Below are 6,000 nucleotides of genomic sequence, written 5' to 3'. Positions count from 1 at the left end.
AACGTGCTCCTCTTGTAGACAACTGCCATCACCATGAGAGTATGCCCAGGCTGGTCTGCTGTAGGATGTGGGAGATAAGGGCCTTCCTTTATGGAACCTTCCTATCCATGGTCCTCTAGATTAGTCAGTTCCCAGGCACCCAGCCATTTGACCACAGTTGCTTGAGTGAGCCCAGCCAGGATCAGTGGAATGTGGTCCAGGTCATTCAAACTGGCCTATAAACAACTACAGTGTCATGGGAATTAATACATGGTTGGGTTCCTTTTTGGCTTGGCCTTTAAAAAACAACTTTATTGAGGGAAAACTGACAAACTGCAAGTTTACAGCACACAACTTGACAAGTTTTAACATGCCTATGTATACACCCATGAAACCATCACCACAATCAAAATAATGATCCTCTTCATATTCGCTCCCTCCTATTTATCCCTACACCTCTCCCTCACCCCCCAGCACCCATGCCTGTCCCTAGGCAACCACTGATCTGCTATCACTATAGATTGGTTTGCATTTTCTGGAATTTTATATAAACAGAATCATACATACAGTATGTAATTTTTGTCTGGTTTCTTTTACTCAGCATAATTATTTTTGACATTTATCTGTCTTGTGTGTATCAATATTTCATTCTTTTTCTATTAGCTAATATATTAGAGAAAGCTGCAGTTTTACAGAAAAAAATGAGCTGTAGTTCTTCAGAGTTCTCATATACTCCCCTCTTCTATGTCCTCATTCTCCCTTATTAATGTGGTACATTTGATGTACATTGATGAATCAATATTGACCCATTATTGATCCATTATTCTACATTAAGATTCACTTTTTGTGTTGTCAACAAAGGTCCATCTAGTCAAGGCTATGGTTTTTCCAGTGGTCATGTATGGATGTGAGAGTTGGACTATAAAGAAAGCTGAGCACTGAAGAATTGATGCTTTTGAACTGTGGTGTTGGAGAAGACTCTTGACAGTCCCCTGGACAGCAAGGAGATCCAACCAGTCCATCCTAAAGGAAATTAGTCCTGGGTGTTCACTGGTAGTACTGATGTTGAAGCTGGAACTCCAATACTTTGGTCACCTGATGCGAAGAGCTGACTCACTGGAAAAGACCTTGATGCTGGGAAAGATTGAGGACAGGAGGAGAAAGGGACGACAGAGGATGAGATGGTTGGATGGCATCACCCACTCAATGGACGTGAGTTTGGGTGGACTCTGGGAGTTGGTGATGGACAGGGAGGCCTGGCGTGCTGTGGTTCATGGGGTCAAACAGGGTCGGACACGACTGAATGACTGAACTGAACTGAACTTCATGTTGTACAGTTCTAAGAGTTTTGACAAATGCACAGTCATGTATTCACGATTACAGCACCAGATGAAATTGTTTCACTTTCTCAAAAATACCCTGTGCTTGAAGCATATTTCATGAATATGTGACATATTCATCCCTCCATCCCCCGAACCTCTGGCAACTACCAATATTTTTACTGTCTCTAGGGCTTTGCCTTTTCCAGAATGCCATATAGATAAAATAATACATTATAAGTCTTTGCAGACTAGCTTTTTTCACTTAGTAAGTGCGTTTAAGTTGCCCTTATGTCTTTTTGTGGCTTAATCATTTCTTTTCAGTGCTGAATAATAATCCACCGTCTGGGTGTACTACAGTTTATCCATTTACCTATTGAAGGACATATTAGTTGCTTCTAAGTTTTGGCAATTATACAGCCTCTATAAACCATCATGTGCAGGATTTTGTGTGGACACAAGTATTCAACTTTTTGGTAAATACCAAGGAGTGTGATTGCTGGATTTTGTACTAAGACTATTTTGCAAGAAACTGCCAGACTGTCTTCCAAAGTGACTGTGTCATTTTGCATTCCCACCAGCAATTAATAAGAGTTCCTTCTTGATACACATCTTTGCTAATGTTTATAGTAGTCAGTGTTTTGGACATAAGCCATTCTAATATGAGAACAGTGGTATCCCATTTTTTAGTTAATTCTTTTATCATGGAGTAGTATTCCATTATGAATATACAATATATGTTGATAACTGAACATTTGGGGGTTTCCCCCATTTTTTACTATTATAAATAAAACTGTTGTGAACAATCATGCACAAATCTTTGTAAGGATATAGTTTTCTTTTCTCTTGGGTACAGACAGATGGAGCATATGGAAGGTGTACATTGTATATGTTTAACCTTTTAAAAAACTGCCTTTTTCAGAAAGTGCTTATACCATCTTCATTACCTTCAGCAGCGTTTGAGGTTCTAGTTCTTTCACATCTTTCCCAGCACTTGCTATGTTCAGTCTTTAATTTTTGTGATTCTAGTTTTTGTAGGTAGTGATATTTTATTGCAGTTAATTTGCACATTTCTTTTGACTAGTGATGCTGAATGTCTCTTCAGTGTTTTTTTGCCACCCATGTATCTTTCTGGTGCAGTTGACGCTGGCTAAGGGGTCAACTAAAGGGTCTCAGTTCTCTCCACAGGGATCTTTCCATGGCATCTCTCCACACTGGCTATTTGGGGCTTCCTCATAGCATTCCAGCTTGGTCCCAAATGTGAGTGCCCCAGATGAATAAACAAAGCAAGGCAGAAACTGTATCCTTTTTGTGACCAGGCCTTAGAAGTCATATAGCATCTTTTTGACTGTACTTGATGTACGAAGGCCAGAGTCCATGTGAGAAGTTACAGAATAGAGGAGATACAGGGAAGCCAATTATTTGGACTTTTAGTGCAATTACTCTCACACACACCCCCTCACAATACTTTTTAAAATTGTGGTTAATACACATACGATACCATATTAACTATTTTTAAGTGTACAGTTCTCTAGAGTCAAGTATATTCATACTGGTGTGACACCGATCGCTAGAACTTTTTCATCTTGCAAATGTGAAACTTGATACCCATTAAACCACAGATCTTTCTCCTTACCACGAGACCTCAGTAACTGCCATTCTACTTTGTTTCCATGAATTTGACTATTTTAGATAAAAATCATACAGTCTTTGACTTTTTGTGACCTCATTTAGCATAATGTCCTCAAGGTTCATCCATGGTGTAGCATGTGAAAGAATTTCGTTCCTTTTTAAGATTAAATGTTATTCCACTGTATGTATATACCACATGTTTATTCATTCATTTGTCAGACATCTGGGTTGCTTCCATCCTTCAGATACTGTGAATAATGATGCTATGAACGTGGCTGTGCAAAAGTATCAAGACCCTGCTTTTAATTCTGTGGATATACACCCACAAGTGGGATTATATGGGAGTTCAATTTTTAATCTCTTGAGGAACCACCTTACTGTTTTCCCTACTGGTTTTACCATTTTACATTCCCACCAACAGTGCCCAAGGGTTCCAAAGGGTTCCAGTTTTTCCATATACTTGCCAACACTGATTATTTTCTGTATTTTTATTATTTTAAAGTGGCCATCCTAATGAGCGTGAGGTCGTACATCATTGTGGTTTTGATCTGCATTTCCCTGATGATGAGTGACACTGAGCATCTTTTATGTACTTGTTGACCATGTACATCTTTGGAGGAATGTCTACTCAAGTCTTTTGCTCATTTTAAAAATTATGTTATTTGATTTTTTTTGTTGAGTTGTAACAACATTTTGATTTGTATTTCCAACAGGCACTTATAGCACCAGGTGCAACCCTAAGTTGGCTATGTCCACCTGATGAGAGGCAGGTGTTTCCGTGTATCTCAGACCCAAGTTTGTGATACTCACAGCTTGGGGATTTCTGTGGCTGTTGTCAACCCAGAAGTCACTGCTTTTGTTTTAAAATATCTATTTATTTCTTTGGCTGCATCAGGTCTCAGAGGCACATGGGATCTTTGATGCGGCATGCAAGCTTAGTCACCCTGTGGCATGTGGGATCTTAGTTCCCTGAACAGGGATTGAACCTGCATCCCCTGCATTGAAAGATTCTTAACCACTGGACAACAAGGGAAGTCCCCATAGCCACAGTTAGTCACACTTCACCACTGTGCCTTCCTGGTGGCCAAATATTACAAAATAAAACAACACACACAAACATAATAATTTTAATAATAATTAAAAATAGTAAACACATAATTAGGTCCTTCCGTGACATCACTGGCCAACAATGTAATTTACTTCACAGTGTGATGGGCTGATTTATAAAGTGTTTTAACCTTGGAATGTCTCAATTCTTTACTGCTTGAAGACTTTGTTTTCCAAAACAGTCCAGAATCATAAAAGAAACAGTAATATATAATATCTGGCCTTTAACAAAGTACTATGGAAAAAGAGTACCCAACAGCTAAATGCCAACTTACCTACCCTGTGACTAGTATGTCAAATACAGATACACTGAGCTGTTCTGGAAAACTTGTAACTATTAGCATTGATAGACATTGTACTGCCACGAATAGTCTCACTGTAAATTCAGAGTGTGACTCACATGCTACTTTTAAAATGCTACAGTCATCTGAGAACACTGCGAGTTTGAACTTCATTGGGACACAAACGTCATTTTCTGCAATCTACAGCCACGGAAATGTGGTTCTTGGATGTTAAGCGAATTCTTCAATTCCCAGGTCAGAGCCAGTATTCCTGGGGGAGGCTTTATGATTCCCTGACCTTTAATGGACACACTCTCAGCAAGGCTTGCCTCAAAGCCCAGAAACATTCAGAATGGTTTGGGTGCTGGGTTGGGGTCTCTGTGAACATATCAGAAGAACAAGTGCCAATATAGGCAGAAAAAACACTAAACATGTCATACTTTTGGGAAAGTGCTTTACCCACACCAAGCCATGTACATAAAACCACTGTGAATATATCTTTAAAGTGAAGCCCACTCATACTACTCAATCTATCAGACCATTAATTTTCTCAAAACTCTCAAATGGCAACTTGAAAGCTATCAATGTTTGCTCATTATAAAGAGAATGAACTCCAAATATCTCAGCCTAGAGGTCCAAGCTACAGTCTACACACTTTTTACATTTCTAAACTTAATTCTGTCTTAGTTCCCCAAACCAAGCTCTCTAGTCCCATCAGCCACGCTCACTGTCCTCTCCTCATTGTCAACTAGGGAGACCTGTTCAGGACATTTGTTCCCACCTCTCTTACAGGCCCTGCTTCATCCGCCTTCCACCACTCCCATGGACACTGATCTAGCCCTTGCAGAATTCCTGACTGTGTTATTCATTTGCATATCCATCCTTATAAGGGCAGTTACTTTAATATAGGATTTTATTTGGATTTCCCACCTAAAACGATGGAGAGCTGTACCTATAACAAAGTGAAAAGTCCAGGGTTTGGCCCATGGTCAACATTCAGAATCGTGTGTGTGGGTGGTGGGGGTGGGGAGGGAGGACCTTGGAGATCCCCTCCAGCAAGTCTTCTCAAACTTTAATCTGCATACGAATATCCCAGAGATCTTGTTAAAATGTAGATTCTGATTCGTCAGATTTTTGGTGAAGCCTGAGACTCTGCATTTCTAACCACCTCCCAGATAATGCCAGTGCTGTGGTACCTGGACCACAACTGCTTGAAGTTGTGATGGTGCACATAAATGAGTGAAGGAGGCAGGGTGGGACTCAACAGGAAGTGGTGCGCATGCTGCTACTGTATAGCACAGAGAACTATATTTAGTATCCTATGATAAACCGTAATGGAGTATCAAAAGAAAAAAAAAAAATATATATATATATAACTGAATCACTTTGCTTTTCAGCACTAATTAACACTTCCATTAAAAAAAATAAAGTGAGGGGATGGTGAATGCTGGCAAACAGGAGACTCAAGCCCTGCCTAAGGGGCCGCAGTCACTCTAAGCTTCATGGTCTTGGGTAAGTGCGTTCAGCCTCTTTGAATGGATCGCAGCTTTTTCATCTTGCTTCATAGTGTTGTTATAAATAAAATACATTTAAATTGTAAAATTTATTTTAAATACAAATAAAACTTAAAGTTTTAAATTTAATTAAATAGCATATACAAACTACCTACCAGTGATAACAGG

This window comes from Bubalus bubalis, chromosome 12 (assembly GCF_019923935.1).
Source record: "Bubalus bubalis isolate 160015118507 breed Murrah chromosome 12, NDDB_SH_1, whole genome shotgun sequence".
NCBI classification, from domain to species: Eukaryota; Metazoa; Chordata; class Mammalia; order Artiodactyla; family Bovidae; genus Bubalus; species Bubalus bubalis.
Note: the sequence above shows the minus strand (reverse complement) of the source record.